The sequence below is a fragment of the Schistocerca serialis genome, chromosome 8 (assembly GCF_023864345.2).
Source record: "Schistocerca serialis cubense isolate TAMUIC-IGC-003099 chromosome 8, iqSchSeri2.2, whole genome shotgun sequence".
NCBI classification, from domain to species: domain Eukaryota; kingdom Metazoa; phylum Arthropoda; class Insecta; order Orthoptera; family Acrididae; genus Schistocerca; species Schistocerca serialis.
The window spans coordinates 30,802,759-30,820,668 of record NC_064645.1 but is presented as its reverse complement, the minus strand read 5'-3'; positions in this window follow the sequence as shown (position 1 = coordinate 30,820,668).

Here is a 17,910-nt window from a genome sequence, read left to right as displayed (position 1 = left end):
GGTGTCCTTGTCACGGGTGAGCCTCTGACCTTTCAGAGATTGTTTCAGGGCCCGAAGATGTGGGAGGCCCGTGGGGAGATGTCGCTGCTGTAAAGAGGATGTTCCAGGATCTCACACCGAAAGTTTCGAACGAGCCCGAGTGTGTGCCCGGGCGCGGGCAGCCCGCAGCCTCGAGGAGTGATGCGCCAGCGCTCGTGCTGAGCTTCAGCAACGCTAACTGCCGCACCCTGTGGTAGCCAGTGGATGAGCAGAGGTCCTTCTTGGTCGAAAACGAAACTGAGCACCACTCTTGTGGCCTTCGGAGCAGAGTGAGCTTTTATTTGGACGAGGGAATCCGGGCTGCGGCCACTTCATACGTGTCCGTTTGGAGGCAGCGTCCAAGTGGCGGCACGGTGTTTCATCCCGTACCACAGTCTGAGCAGCGACATCCGTTCCTCGATCTGTGAGTCTCTGCAGACGGGGTAAGTAAACACACACTCTCGCCGCCGTTTGATTTCCTGAAAGATGCTTGGCCGTTCACTATGCGCGACCTTTGCCATAAGGAAACTTCTCGCGGATTGCCGGATGCACAGTTTCATTGTTTATCGACAGTTCGACCCCAGCATCACGTATGGCGACCCGTCGGTCCGAATGAGCTCCTCCCGAGCCGAAATCGTGGCGCTGGCGCTGATGACGTCCGCCTGCCCAGGGCTTCGCGTGTCATCGATGTTTACCAGGTATGATACAAGTATGAAACCGGAATTTCGCTATCGATAGTGCTAGCTGCCAGTGTAAGGGCAGTGAGACCGCATCTGCAGCGCCATCTGCTTTCCGTAACGGCTGACGACGAATGTCAACACACAGTAACCCAAGTTCGATACATCGGTATCTGTTTCAAACCCGTAAAACCCGTAAACATGACGAGTTTTGTGCCTATGAACTACGATTTGCGGTCAGCGTGGTTTCCTGTTATCGTTTGAAGAAAACTGCTGCAGAATCATATCGAACGCTGGCCGAAGCTTTCGGGAACATGCTCCTGGGAAGACACAGTGTTTCGAGTAGTTCAAAAAAATTCGAAATTGGTGATTTTGACGTGAGAAACGACGAGTGCAAGAAACCACCGAAAAAGTCCAAAGACAACGAATTGCGGGCATCGTTGGATGAAGATGATACTCAAAGTCAACAAGAACTCGCGAAACAATTGAATGTGACGGACAAAGTCGTTTCTCTTCGGTTGAAAGCTATGGGAAAGTGCGGAAAAGGGTTCCGCTCGAACTGAATTAAAGGCAGCAAGCAAATCGAAGGACCACTTGTGAAATGCTGCTCGCCAGATACAAAAGAAAGTCTTCTCTCCGTCACATAGTGACAGGTGATGAAAAATGGATATATTTTGAGAATCCTAAGCGTCTTAAATCCATTGCAAACAAATCGCTTTGGAAGGCAGACAGTGCTCTGTGTTTGGTGGGATCAGAAGGGTGTCGCCTACTGTGAGCTGCTAGAGCCTGGTGAAACCGTTAACTCTGATCGCTGCCAACAGCAAATGATCGATTTAAATCGAGCATTACGTGAAAAACGACCGGAATATGGAAAAAGGCAACTCAAAGTCAATATTCGTCCGTGATAACGCCCCTTCACACGTAGCAAAACGGGTCAGGGGAACGATCGAGGCATCTGTTGGGAAATACCAGGGTATGCGGCTTATTCTTCAGTCTTGGCTCCATCCGTTTATCATCTATTTCCATCACTGGGACACGCTCTCGCTGAACAACGCTTCATTTCGTATGAAAAGGTACGAAAATGGCTCGCTGACTGGTTTGCTTCAAAAGAAGAACAGTTTTTTTGCCGTGGCATTCATAGCCTGCTGCGGAGTTGGGAGAAATATGTAAATAGCAATTGAGATTTTTTTGAATAAAATGTTGTTTATCAATTCGAGCACCAGACGTGTAGCCATTGCAACCAAATTCCGGTTTCGTACTTCTCACCTGGTACACGTATCGCCTCACAACGCCGACACCACCGGAATACTGTGTACAGTGCGAGGAGCTGCTGTCCATACCTCTATCTCGCCCTGTGATAAATCTGTGAAGCAAGTGCCCTTTCTGCGCGAAGAACCTGAATCGTGCTGATAGGGAGGAATCCATCGTACAATTAACGACTCTCCAGAAATGGGGAAATTGCTGCGTAGCCGTGTATGCAACTGGAAAAACCACCACGTCTTTTCTCGGTAAACGCATTCACCGCTACTTAGAAGGACATTTTAGTTGGGGATAACTTATATTAACAGACTTATGCTGTGATATATGATCGAGTTTCCCATTATAACTCACTCCGAGGCACCGTAATAAGAAGATTTGATGCCAGAGTTCTTGCTGCTGTGGTCTTCAGTCCGAAGGCTGGTCTGACGCGGCTCTACGCGCTAGTCCATTCAGTCCAAGCCTCTTCATCTTCGAATAACTACTAGAACCTACATCCATTTGAACCTGCTTACTGTATTCGTCTCTTTGGCTCCTTCTACAATCCGTCTCCCCTGCACTTATCTTCGTAACCAATCTTACGATTCATTGATACCTCAGCATGCGCCTAGTCAGTCTGTCCGTCTCTGTAATCAACTTGCGCCATATATTTACTTTTCCTGAATTCGATTTCCAAACGTGATTTACCCATCTAATCGTCAGCATTTTTCTTTAACGCCGCATTTCAAACGCTTCTATTCATTTCTTGCCTGAACTGCTAATCATCAACGTTTCGTTCTATACAAGGCTACGCTCCATACAAATACCTTCAGAAGAGACGCCATAAAGATTAAAGAGATATTACATATTAACAAATTCATCTGTTTCAGAAGTGCTCTTTTTCGCTATGAGCAATCTGCATTTTATATCCTCTACTTCGGCCGTCATCAGTTGTTTTACTGCCCAAATAACAAAACTCGTCTACCACTTTCAGTGTCTCATTTCCTAATTTAATTCCCTCACATCGCCTGACTTAATTCGACTACATTACGTTTACGTTTGTTGATGTTCACCTTATACCTTCCTTGCAGGACACTGTCCATTCCGTTTAACTGCTGTCTTTCACTGAGTCACAATGTCGCCTGCAGACCTCAGATCTTTTATTTCTTCTTTGGGAACTTCAGTTCCCTATCAAAATTTTCTCTGTTACACTTTACGGATTGCGCGGTGTGAGGCGCCTTGCCACGGTTCGCGTGGCGCCCGCCGTCCGAGGTTCGACTTCCCCCTCTGGCGCGGGTGTGTCTTGTCCTTAGCGTAAATTGGTTTAAGTTAGATTAAAGCAGTTTGTAAGCCTAGGGACCATAACCTCAGCAGTTTGGTCCCATAGGAATTTACTACAGATTACCAAATTACCTAACTGCTTCTGAATACCTTCGGGGATAGACTACAAATCTTTCTCGCTCAACTACTGTTGTCCTTTCTTGTACTTGGTATCTTATAATTTGTGGACTGATTACTGTACAAATTGTAAATAATCTTCGCTTCCAATGTTGTGACATTGAGATTTTCGAAGAGTGTCTTCCAGTCAACATTGTCAAAAGTTGCCTCTAAGTCTACAAACTGTGTAAAAGTGTAGTAATGCTATAGAGCCTATCTTCTAAGATAAGCCCTGGGATAAGTATTGCCTAGCGTCATACATGGTTCTTACTGGAATTAAGGAAAACGGGGAAGGGAGGACCCACCAATGTAACTTTCTTTTCACGCATCCTGTTTATTTAACGATATATAACCACAAAATTTTCTTTAACAAAATAAACAAATTTGAAAAATTATTTTGGCCTTAAACCATAAGTTGAATAATCTTTTGTAAAAGAAATCAAAACAGCAAACAACATGACAATGACTACAAGACGGCCGGACCTGCAGCCCGCCCGTTATCGGCTGCAACAGCGGTATTTACTACCGCGCTGGACACGGTCTCTCTTATTAAACGCCCCTCTGCAACCCACGAAAACTATTTTGGAAGCACCAGCGAGGACAAGAGTGATTCACCAACAAGCGACAAACGTCGGCAAGCCCCTGCGTATCAGCAACTTTGACTGGGTATGCCAGCTGCTATTGAAGCCGACCAACCGGCTGCAGTGGGGAAGCCGACGAGCTCGCCAACGCGCACCCTACACTGTGCATCTGATATAAGACCCATCGGACACAAAACGATGATGAACCCAACTGTTACGGGTTCGCTGACGCTGACCGAGAGGTCAACACCGGCACCCAGCGGCAGCGGCCGAGTAACAGCACGGCACAACGTCAAAGGTATCGACATGCATGATAACCACTACCAACAAAACCTACCCTTGCACGGCCTGTCGCAGGCAGCAACACATCCGCTGCTGCTCTTACTACCCGACCTAACTATCGCAGAGGTTGTTTTCCGTTGGCTCTTGCCTTGGCACTTTTTTTCCTCTGTCCTTCAAACCGCTACCCTTCGTTCGACTTTCGATCCAATATATCTCCAGATGAGCGCGGATTAATGGTTAACCTTAACCAGACGTACGCAAACATCGCAGTACCCACATCCTGCGACACCTCACTCTAAAGAAAACTAACCCTTATGCAGGGATGGCAGTAGACCTTTCGAGTTGGTCATCATGCCGGTGTGGGCGTGGAGGGGATCCACCTCTACGAGTGATTCAGTTACTCAAAACGTATGATGTAACTTTTAATTTGACAACTATATGTCGAAAGGTTCGAAGTTAAAATGCGCACATGTGCTTAAAGGTTATACAGATTAGGAAACAATATGAAAATGACAAGGCTCACTTCAAAGCAACCAACCTCTTATTTCAAAAGGCAACCGAGGTGCGACTGGGTCCCAACCCGTCCCTTCTGAAAATCGAATTTTGACTAAAGCCCTGGTGACAGTTGGCTGTTAATATTTTCAAAGTTAAACTAATTGTCAGTTATTAAGACCGCTCTGAAGGAACGTCTTAAAACATTACTTGTGAACACTTATTACAAGAGACCTCACTCGGCGGAACCACAAGATCCAGCTAAAATACACCAACAATGGACAGCAACCAACAGCTCAGTACAACAGATTGTTCAGATTATAACTAATGACTGGGAAATGCAATTACAATCAAAGAACTGAACCGGTTAACATCTAAAACTAGCCACAAGGTCCCTCTTTGTTTAACGGCAACCTGTGCTTTAGTGTAATTGTTCCGGCTGTATTTACGACCAGGAACTGATTCATTAGAACATTAATGGTCGGGTACAAACCAGAAAGGAAAGTCAATATAATAGCGTGACGAATTCTCAATTCTCTCTTAGTACAATACTACGGCCTATATTAACGACCAAAGAGCCGACCGAGTAAAACTCTGAGGGTCGGGTACAAACCAGAAACAATAAGGAGGGCAGATAGACAATGACACAAATCACCACGAGGATGACGGAATGTTACTCCCCTTTATCAACAAGCAGTTCCGTGGATCCGCTTACTGAGTGGTGCCGAAGAGAGCAAGGTAGAAGGGGGCAGCCAGGCGACGAATGTTGCCGGGATGTCGGCCTGCTGCTTGTTGTCGACGCTGACCCCGGTCAAGTGGTCCGGTATCCTCGCTCTGCGCAGGCCCTCCTCGCGCAGCTCGAGCCTTCGGCCGCTCGGACCTCGTGACCACCTCTTGTCGCGGCGCTACCGCCAATCCCCAAACTTCGTGCCTCCCTCTCTCGGGCCAACGAACCCCGTATATATATCGGCAAGCAAATACCTTCCGAGGGCACAACCCACAGATACCAACTCTTCCTCACAGATATTGGCAGTGGGGCAGCAAGGGGGATAGTCGATACTACACCTGAGCCAATGGCGCCAGACAGAACAATCTACTAACTCAATGGTGCTACGGTTCATAACGGGTAGATACATTTCTATGGAATACAAGCTCATTCTCCCAGCAGCTACCTTCTACCAATTTTTCCATTCCTCTTTAAATAATTCGAATCAGTAATTTGCTGCCATTAATAACTAAATTGACACTTCAGTAGTATTCATACCACTCAGCACCTGCTTTCTCTGGAACAGGGTTTACTACATTCTTCATGAAGTCTGAGGGTATTTCGCCTGTCCCATATATCTTGCACATTATGTAAATAATTTTTAGGGAATGATGTCTACTCCAGGGGCCTTGTTTCGACTTAGGTTTTTCGCTGCTCTGTCTTCGTCTACTTCCTCTTCCCTTTCTGTAATACTGTCTTCAAGTTCATTTCCCATGTTTAATCTCTCTATACATATTCCTTTCAGCTTCCTTTGCCTAGTACTGCTTTCCCATCTCAACTTTTTATCTTCATACAGCTGTCTCTGTTTTCTACAAAGACATGTTTAATTTTCTTGTCGATGGTATCTCTCTTCCGCTTAGTTGTATACGCTTCTATATCCTTAAATTTCTCCTTTAACGCCGGCCGAAGTGGCCGCGCGGTTCTGGCACTGCAGTCTGGAACCGCGAGACCGCTCCGGTCGCAGGTTCGAATCCTGCCTCGGGCATGGATGTGTGTGATGTCCTTAGGTTAGTTAGGTTTAACTAGTTCTAAGTTCTAGGGGACTAAAGACCTCAGCAGTTGAGTCCCATAGTGCTCAGAGCCATTTTTCTCCTTTAACCTTTCTCGCTTAGCAATTTTGCACTTACTGTCAATCTCATTTTTAAGACGTTTGTATTCCCTTTCGCCTGCTGCAATTGTTGCATTTTTATATGTTTTCCTTTCGTCAATTAAATTCAGTATCACCTGTGATACATAATGATTTCCACAAGCGTTGTCTTTCTACGTGCTTGATCCTGTGCTGTCTTCACTACTTTATCTCTCTAAACTACGCGTTTCGACTTTTACTGAATTACTTTCCATTTAAGTCAATCGGTGCCTAATGCTCCCTTTGAAACTCTCAGCAACATCTGGTACTTTCAGCTTATCCAGGTCCCATATACGTAATTTCCTATCTTTTGGAAATTTCTTCAGCTTTTGTCTACAGCTCGTAACCAAATAATTACGGTCAGAGTCCACATTTTCTTCTGCAAATATTGGCAGGTAAAAATCTAGTTTCGGAATCTCTGCGTTACCATAATGTAATCAATCCGAAACTTTGGAGTTCCTCCACGCCTCTTGACGTTCACAATCTTTGTACATGACTATAAAATCAAATTAAAGACTAAATTATCGTCTTCATGTAATCTCTTGCAATAAACAGTACGGAAATTTACCATTGACGATTGTGTCATATAGATGCACTCTTAATTCTTGCATCTAAGTAGCTTCCATCGCAGCTTCTTGTATTTGTTATTTGTACAAATTCTGTGCTAATTTCTTTAGCAGTGTATGTTTTAATATCAAATTTTTTGCCTGATTTCTTAGGCAGCTACACCTTATTTCGAAAAATTTATTTGTGAATCAATTGTATGTTTAGTTAATACATATTTGAACTTATTAGCTGTACATCATTCGCCGAGACCCCACTCCACAGAACGCCTGGTGCGATCTGTGCAGTCTTTGGTTCGCATTAACCCAAATAAGAGGGAGATTGCTGTAGACAAACGCACCACGTGTGCCAGAACGGCTTGCAGACCATCAATTCATATAAGCCAGACGGAAGAGTTACATTCTCCACACACTCTCTTTTAAGACTTTAGTTTTACAGCCTTTCACCTCTTAATCAGCGTGAGCGTGATACAATGCACTATACCAGTGTCTACTCTGGGCCTTGGAAGGTCACAAAAATTCTGCTCTTCTTACGAGCCGAAAAGAGGCCTAGTGGAATTATTCCTACCGACCAATGAGCCATTCTTCCTGCTGACCAATGTGCCTTACCTTAATCTTCAGTAAGGTGATGGTCGGTCGCCTCCAGACACCGTGTACAGCACCTTCCTCTCTCCATCACTCACTGCACCTCCCACTTACCATCAGTCCACACTCCTAGTCAGCCTCCTACACCAGCAACGCAACACACGTCGATATTTCTTCTCCCTACTCTAGACACTGAAAACCCCCAATGGTGAACTTCATCCACTTAACTGCATCGTTTCTAAACATCTTACATTTTACACAACAATAAACAACACCTATTCCCACATTTTCTACAACTGCAGGTATGTCCCAATGATCTTTCCACAGTACAGTAGCTATAGAGAGGACATAGTTTGTGACATCGTGCATAGGGTACTGACTTGCGTACATGACTTCATGAATGTGACGAACTGTTTTGTTTGTTGGAAAAAGTCTTACCCTGTTGGCATTGAAAAGTCTCATCTTGCTGTCAGCTTCTGCTTGTTGAAACAAGTCACAGTACACCACAACAAGTTTCATCCTACTTAGTCAGGGACAGATGGTGCAGTCGGTTACAATTACGTCTAACAGTGATAGTATACGTAATAATTTCTTACAATCTCATATAACAGCTGTGATGTATTGGGTATTCGTTACAATTTCATGTAGAAATGGTGATGCGTAGGAAGATATGTTATAATTTTGTTTAATGTTTGGAATTCTATCTGAGATCCAGTGGGTGACATGCACTCTCAAATTACAGTGTCAACTTCTGGTCTTAGAGTACAGCTTATAACATCCGGTAGCTGACAGGTTAAATTAAATATCCCCTGTCAGCTCCTTGTGATAGAATAGACGACACGCGCTGTCAGTGTAGGCAACCGCACAAAAGTGCCGTAATTCTGCGCTGCCTCGCTCTTTCCATAGTTCACACTCGCTACGAAGCAAAGGCGGTTGTTGTTAGAAGCGGACTATGTTCTTAACACTACACTTTGAGACACAGTTTGCAACATCCCATCCGGATGTTGTGTCGAAGGCCAGATACAAATCCTTACCTCCAGCGACTGTCCGGTCTTGAGGACACCTTGCACCTATACCGAACATTCCGCTCACCTAATTTACATAAATTACACTACTACAAATAATTGTAATCAGTGCAATTTAGGTTAAACAAACAAGGACATAAAACGGCTGAAGAAGTCTGTGTTTCCTGTGGAGAAACACAGATCTTCGACGGCGGTCGTTTATAGGTTCCCAGGTTCCTGTTGCCAAACCATCAGGACCGTGCTATGTGCAAGCAATGACCCCACAGCGCCACACGACGGGTGGCAAGTTCTTCCCTCAGAAGAACCAGTGTACCGTCTTGTGTTGAGGACTACTTAGTTCTCTGCTGCAGCTGTGACAGGTAGTCCTTTGACCATTGCTTGCACACGTGCTGCTTGCACGGTTGGATGGGCTACCGTCTATCTATATAATGGCTCTGAAAGCAAGCCGGGCTCCAGGACTGTTGTCAAGGGTTCACCGACAATGAAATGGCTTGGAGTAAAGTATAATTTTTAAAGTATAACAAACTGTAAATCTATGGTAATTTACTATTAGACCAAACTGCTGAGGTCATCGGTCCCTTGGCTTACTCACTACCTAATCTAACTTAAACTAGTTTACGCTAAGGACAACACACACAGCCATGCCCGAGGGAGGACTCGAACCTCCGACGAGGGGTGCCGCACGAACCGTGGCAAGGCGCCTTAGACAGCGCGGCTAAAGTATAAGAACTCACCTTGTTCATCAGGGAGTTGCGTAATGGGTCAGGAATTCAAACACGCTTCACTCTGACCTAGAAGTGTGTCTAATACTTTGAACGTCAACATTTGGCTTCCCACGACTCTCTCTCCACGGATTTTACACCTGCTTCCGACAGACCATCCAATGCTGCGCGTAAGGCGAGATAAATTGTCATTCTATCCCACTGTGCGGCGCTTAGTTCTACATTTGTCTTGCGTAGAACTCAGAACTGAACAGCTTGTCCAGTTCACGTAGCTCATTCCCTGCTTCCACTAATGTCTTCCCATTGTCACTGTACACGTACTTGCAAACGCCTCGTCACGAAATAAATCTACGAAGAGCACTAATGTAAGGTTGAGAGGTCAGATTAGTGAAAAGTTTGATGTGTACTGCCTTTTTTGCAATGCAAACGAACAAGGCAATGTGGACCTATGCCTCCTCCGTTCCTGACGTACAATGGCCCACCACTGTCAACGCTGCAATTAAGGAAAAATTTGCGTTGTTCTACTTGGACTGAAGAAAGTTGTGCAATGAGCAAGGTTACATTGGTTGCTTTCACGCAGTAACAAGGAAGGCGCATGCGGATTAGTTGTATAATTACAGATCTTCCTTTGGGTATTCAGACCATTGTCTAAAGCTTGCTTACAGGAGTTGAGGTACTGCGTGCAACAGACGAAGATGCCCGCCCATGACCATCAATTAAGTGACATGATGCTTAGGAAGAAGACTCGTGGATTCCTTCTTATTGTAAGCAGCCTTAGACTGTTCCAATCTGCCGCACACCCTTAACAGCTGATCCTCATCCAGAATGAGATGAAGTAATTCAGTTCGCTCTTCTTGGACATTGTTCAGCCATACTGAGTTCTTTTATCTCCATATAATAGTCCTGTTCTTGCACCGTGCGAATTACTGCCTTTGATGTTGTGTGAAGTTCCAATCTCCCTTCTGACTGCCTTATCCAAAATTCTTGAAAAAGTAATGTATTGTGGAGTAGCTTCACACCTTTGTAAAAATAAAGTTTTAACAAAATGTCACTTTGGTTTCCAGAAAGGTTTTTCAACGGAAAATTCTATATATACTATCACTAATGAAATATTAAATGCTCTGAGTAACCGGAAGTCATCCATTGGGATTTTTTGCGATCTCTCAAAGGCTTTTGATTGTGTAAATCATGGACCACTTCTAGATAAGCTCAAGTACTGTGGTATGAATGGGACAGTGCTCAAATGGTTTAGATCATACCTAACTGGAAGAGTGCAGAAAGTTGAAATAAGCAGTTCACATAATACGCAAAAAACTGGTGATTTCTCAAACTGGGGAACAATGAAGAACAGGGTGCCTTAAGCTTCGGTCTTGGGTCCTCTGCTGCTCTTAATACATATTAATGACTTGCCATTCTATATTCACGAAGATGCAAAGCTGGTACTTTTTGCCGATGATACAAGTGTAGCTATCACACCCAACAGACAAGAATTAACTAGTGAAATTGTAAACGATGTTTTTCAGAAAATCATTAAGTGGTTCTTTGCAAATGGGCTCTCATTAAACTTTGAAAAAACACAGTATATACAGTTCCACACAGTAAATGGAAGGACACCATTAATAATTATAGACTCTGATCAGGAATCGGTAGCTGAGGTAAAATATTCAAAATTTCTAGGTGTAAGATCTGCTGAAACGTTTGAGTTCAGCTACTTATGCTATTAGGGTCATTGCAAATTTTGGTGATATACATCTCAGTAAATTAGCTTACCACGCCTATTTTAATTCTCTGCTTTAGTATGGCATCATATTCTGGGGTAACTCATCATTGAGTGAAAGAGTGTTCATTGCACAAAAGCGTGTAATGAGAACAATTGCAGGAGCTCATCCAAGATCATCCTGCAGACACTTATTTAAAGAGCCAGGGATCTTCACTGTAGCCTCACTATATATATATATATATATATATATATATATATATATATATATATATATATTCACTTATGAAATTTGTTATTAACAATCCGAACAAATTCAAAAGTAATAGCAGTGTACATGGCTACAGCACTAGGAGAAAGGATGATCTTCACTGCTCAAGGTTAAATATAACTTTGGCTCAGAAGGGGGTAAATTATGCTGCCACAAAAGTCACTTACCTAATAGCATCAAAAGTCTGACAGATTGCCATATAGCATTTGAAAGGAAATTAAAAGAATTTCTTAATGGCAACTCCTTCTACTCGTTAGATGAATTTTTGGGTGTAGTAAGTGGGTAATTTCCCCAACCCCACAAAAAAATTAAAAAAATTAAAATAGTAAGTGTCATGTAATATTTTGTGTAATGTAGTATCTTGTACAGACACCTTTTATTAACCTGACACGTTCCTGATCATCACGAAGTGTCGTATTCACGATCTGTGGAGCAAGTACTAACCTAATCTACTCTAGCCTCCTGCGATCAAGTTTCCACTGTGTCTCTCGGTAGGATGCCGCCTGCGTTTCTTTGTTTATCTCAACACATACGCTCTTTGCAATTTTGACCATGACGAATAATGTTGGGCTATTTCATTCAGAAACCAATTCGTGGCGACTAAGCAGATATGTTGATTACGTTTCTCTGGTATGTCTGCTGATTCATCTGAGTAATTAATGGTGCTAAGAGACCACGCTGTTGATGGGTGATGAAACCAGCAAGGTCTTGTCCCCACAACCTACTGTGTCCAAGATATTGCGGTGGTATTCCTCTTGAAATGTCAGCAGAATTATTCGTTTCTTGGTTCCAGTCGTCTACTGCATTGATCGATTTCAGAGACAACATTTTCAACAGAAGTTTTATATGATCTTTTGCCAACAGTGCTAAGACAAAAGTAGGATCCCTCCAGATTTAAGTTTTGGCGAAATTTAAGGGTAGCTCAGTTTTAATCCTCTCCATTAAACCAGCCAGTAATAGGGCTGCACACAATTCAAGTCTTGCCAGTTACATTTCCTTGACTGGTGCGACTCTGGATTTTGGGCTTAAAAAGCATCACTGAGAAATTACTTTCTTCGTAGACACTTCTAAGATGACAACAGGCTCCATTCGCTCGCTCGGAGGCATCTGAAAAACGTGTAGCTGCAACCACTTTACTCCACTGTTGATCACTCTGCGTTCGATCTGAATGCTGTTCTGTGACGGAGGACGATTACTCTTCACTTGCTCCCACTGTTTCTTCACATCGTCTGGTAGCGGCCTACCCCATTCTGCAGGGTGTTTCAAAAAGGACTTTACAACTTTAAAAACGCACATAAATTTATTGGAAGAAGATATAGAGCTGGGTTTAGTGTTATTTTATAGGGAAACACATAACCTTTTTTTACCTTAAACTATAGATGTTGTATGTGGCTTCTGTTGGTTACCCTGCACACATCCCATCGGAAGTCTATTTCTTCCCAAACTTGCTGTAGCATTGCAGGTGTAACTTGGTCAGTGTCAGCTTAAATTCTCGCTCTAAGTTCAGGTAGAGAAGCCGGCACAGGAGATACAAACATGATATCCTTGACGAATCCCCATTTAAAAAATGGAGTGGTGTCAGGTCTGGAGAACGTGGGGCCATGCAATTGGCGAATCACGGCCAGTCAATTGAACTGGAAAGCGGTCGCTGGGAAAATCCCAGACATCAGCCAGGCAGTAAGGCGGTGCGCCATCTTGCGTGAAGTAAACATTTCGTTCTTGGTCATCCTCATCGATCTGAGGTATGAAAAATTGTTGTAACATATCCAGGTACACTATCCTGTTGAAGGTTCTCTCATGGAAAAAAAGGGGACGTGCACTTTGTTCTTGCTCAATGCACAAAAAAGTTCACTTTAGGGCTATCACGAACATGCTGCAATGTTTGATGTGGATTGATTCTCATGTAACCAGTTTAACATATTCGCACAGAAGTTCTTGCGGCAAATTATATCAGTGTCTTTTATTGCTTGTACAATCGTCAATCTGTACCGTTTCAAATTCAAACTGTTTCACAACACACGCCAAACAGATCTGCAGTTCGCGAGATGCAAGCAGGGTCGATTTTGTGGGGCTGTTTGCAAAACGTTGTCTCACTCGCTCAACGATGTACTCAGATGATTTCCGATGTCTTACCGATCACCCTGTGCCCACAAAACATTTATGCCACCCATAAATTGTAGTCCTACAAGGAGGATCTTTAGCGTACTCGATACGGAAATTACGCTGATGTGTTGTCGCCTACTTCGATTCTTCAAACCAAAACACACAGCTAGTACGATCAGGTCCAGTAAAGGAGCCATCTTTAACGCAACTGCCGGTAGCGCTCCTTACGGTGCGATTCAGCACTATCGAACTACGCGAGAGAAAACTTGACGTATTTCCATACAAATTGACTACATCTACGTAGGTACTATGAACAAATTTATATGAATTTTCAAAGTTGTAAAGTCCATTTTGAAACACCCTGTATTTGTCTTTGCCAAAGTTCTCGCAGGAACATCTTGCAAGTCCTTAACACTGGTCCTAGAAGTCCCAGTGGATCGAATACAGAGGCAGTTCGAGAAAGTACACGCCATTTAGTCCATTATGCGGTACTGTCCTCTGCATCGGAACCAACTGGAAGGTATCGTTATGAGAATACCAAAACAGACACAAAGTGTTGACTTTCTGTTTAGTGCCCAGACTGCATGGCGTTTGCGGTTCGTGGTGTTCAGGTGAGATGTTTTCCAGCAATCATGAATCGTTTGCACAACATTTACGAAGGAGAAATCCTGCAGTTTGAAGTAATCTCATCAGCTCTTCCTGCAGACCATGGTATTCGCTCCGCTCAAAACATCGTCTACATAAAAATCTGTATCTGTATCTGTAGCCCTCGGATATGCTGTTCTTTCATCTACAGCTAGATGTAACGGGCATCTTGTAGCTAAAAATGGCGCAGCTGCCTTACCGTAGGTGACTGTTGTCAAACTATAGGCCACAGAATTCTTTGTAGGTCTCGATCTGCCTTTCAGACCTCGATCTGTCTAACCAGCCGTCAAGATGTCATTGAAAGAAGTATTCAATGGTGACTTCGCTGAGGCATTGAACACTGCTCAAAATTTAATAGCACTGCTTGATTCTTTAAACAATTCGTGATGTGGCGTGTAATATGTTCAGATCTCCGTGTTTGTGGCTGCCAGTTTCATATGACGCAGATCTTCATACTCTCTCATAAAACTAACATTCTGTGTCCTTAATTCTGGCTGTTGTGGTAGCCTTGTCTCTAAGTGCTGTAAGCAGCACTTACCAGTTTTTGTGGAATCTCCCAGTCCTGCACGATTAATTTTTGCTGGTAGCTTCACCACGATTCTACAATTTGCATTGCTCTGAATGGTTTCTGAAAAACGCCTCTCACATAATCGCCCTTCTTCTGTGTGCATTTCGTTTCTTCTTGTTGGCACAATCGTTCAACCTGAATGTTGAGGTTGTTGTTGCGTGTGAGGAATGACAATACTCTTTGCGTGTCGGACTTGAATGAGTGATAAGGTATTTTTCCTGACGGAATCCAACCGAACGATGTGTCCTGTAGTATTGGTTCTCTCTCTTAAGCTGACCAGGTTTCAGTCAAAAAATATCGAAACTCCAAGCAGAAGATCAAGTTCGCCAGTTTCATTAAATGATGGGTCTGCTAACCTCATTTGCTTAGGAAGCTTATGTGAGGACTTCAAGGGATGCTGTTTGGAATGGCCCAGTTATGCATGGTAGTAATGCGCAAACAGCATGTGGGCAATAGTTAGCAACTCCCGAGGAAATGTACACACTGCAAGTTTGTTAAACTCTTAGGCATGAATTTCATTTGTAAGCACTGTCAAGAAGTGCTCTGGTTTCAATTGTTGTCGGTTATATTTATAAGGGCAGTTGATAACAGTAACTACTTCTGCTCGTTGGTGATTTCCTTTCACTGTGCAGTATGTTTGCTTTTGTGGTATACCCGTTTCTTGTTTACTATTGACAGTATAACTGGCTTGTTGCTTGTGCAGTAGCGTACTGTGGTGCTTTTTGTTAATGCTGCTGCTGCCAGTAATGCATTCTTTCGGCTATAATTTGCGCCCAAACAATTGAAACGTGGTTTTCGTCTCTTAACAAAGTCCGTTCTCCTTGCTGTATCACTCACTTTCAACTCTGGACATCGATTTAATTTGTGCGCTGAATTATAGAATTCGCAGCACAACTTCGCAACCGGCTGCTGGGACTGTAGTAGAATTTTGTCTGAATAAATAATCTCTAACGTCTGACAGCCGCTTTCGAGAAAAGTCACCGCCGGCTTGAGTGGCCGAGCGGGTCTAGGCGCTAGAGTCTGGAACCGCGCGACCGCTACGGTCGCACGTTCGAATCCTGCCTCGGGCATGGATGTGTGTGATGTCCTTAGGTTAGTTAGGTTTAAGTAGTTCTACGTTCTAGGGGACTGATGACGTCAGAAGTTAAGTCCCATAGTACTCAGAGCCATTTGAACCATTTTTGAGAAAAGTCACCAGATATTTCAGACGAGGAAATGTGGCGTCACCTATTTTAGATTTCCTGTGTTTTCTCAGATTCACACTAGTGTGATCCAGCAAAATGTGTGACATTAATACCTCACTCAATGGAATGCCGATTTGCATACGTCAGTCGCGTCCATACTTCTCATTAGCTGGTTAATGAACATCCGAAAGTCCTTAGCAGATTCAGTTTTGACGTTGGGCGTATGCAGGAGTTCTTTTGTGTGCAAATCAGTAATTAACTTGAGATTGTTGTGGCTTTGAACACTCAGATCCTATTGTCCTGTCCAGAGAGGGACAAGGGCTTACCTCGATCGGTGGCACCGAAGGGCGGCTTTTGCGTGGGCAGCTGGTATAACTCCACCCTCTAAAGAACCTACAAGCTAAGGGGGTGTTCAGAGACACAGAACTCGTTGTAAATCTCAGGCTGAATAAAACTTCGAATGACAAAGTTGAAAGACAATTCACTTCTGGAACTCCTGACTTTAACTCATACTCAGTGTATGCGGCTAACTCAGCTGGTTGCTATATCACGGTCTTCTCAGTACCGTCTCGTTCCCGACAAGCCTCTCCTCAGTCTGGCCACGACCGGAACAGGGCCAGCGTCCCACGTGACTGCCTACTGTGCTCTCCTTTGGTTCGTGGCGAGTCCCCTCTTTAGAGCGCTCACCTAGTTGCCGGAGCATTCCTTCTGATGCGAATCGCCGGCAAGCGAGTGTACATTACCATATTCGGGGCCCCTTCTGATGCATTTGTGTCACTGCGACGCGCTGCTGTACGTGACCTGCGTCACGCACTGGCTGACCGTAATCCGCCTCGCAGTGTGTGTAGTCTTATGTTCCGTAAGACGGCAGCCTGTCGCTGTTTGAAAAACCGATCGCGCCAGCACTTCTCCGCCTTCTTTTCTGGACAGCTCCTAGCTACAACTGCAGTGTAATGTCGCATTTCCTCCCTTAACAATGGAATCCGCGACACTACGCAATCTTAATGTTACTCTGTGTAACCATTAAGTTTCCAAGCAGGTTATGAGGTTCACCAGACACATATGACAACAAGTAATAATACCGCTGGATATGAATTAAGGCCTCGTTACTAATAAGTAGTGCTTTAAAAATGTCGGAAAATGCATGAATTCTACAACTCTACCAATGAATTTTCACACGAAGTACACGAACTAGCAGAATGAGATAGTACCACAACACCTGATTGGAGTAATGTCGTTATCTTTGATTGTGCATCTAACCAAAAATCTTCAAATGATTCCCAGTATGCACCTTGCGTCAATCTCAGAGTTTGAACATCGTCGAATTTATTCTTACTTCCGTTTAACAGCGACTGCGTTGCTCTAATGCTGTTGAGATGTGAACCTTCCTGAAAGCCGTTAACAAGTGTGGAGAGTCCAAGTCACTCGTCACACGATCTTTCATTATTGGGTTGGCACACAGGTTCTTAGCGTTTTGTCATAAGTGTAATGAACACAACGGATACGCGTAACAGTCATCGATAATATATTACACTTAACTATTTACATCAGTCTGCTAAGACTAGGGATCTTTCCGATTCTGCAACTGTAGAAATCACGTGATTTTGAGCGGAAGATCTCGTCGATACATGTTGCGAGCGCATTTTCATCCGGAAAGGAAGTTCCTTGAAGATTGTTCGATAGAGAGCGGAAAATGTGAAAATCTGAGGATGCAGGATGGGTTGAATAAAGTGGGTGCGAAATGACTTCTCAAACGATCTCCCGTATAGTGTTTTTTGTCAGTCTATCAGAATGGCAGCGGGCGTTATCCTGGAGCAGCATCACTTCGCGCAGTCTTCCTGGTCGTTGTTCTCGGTCTGCGTCTGCAAGACGTATCAGTTGTTGGCACTAAATGTCAGCAGTGTTCGTTACA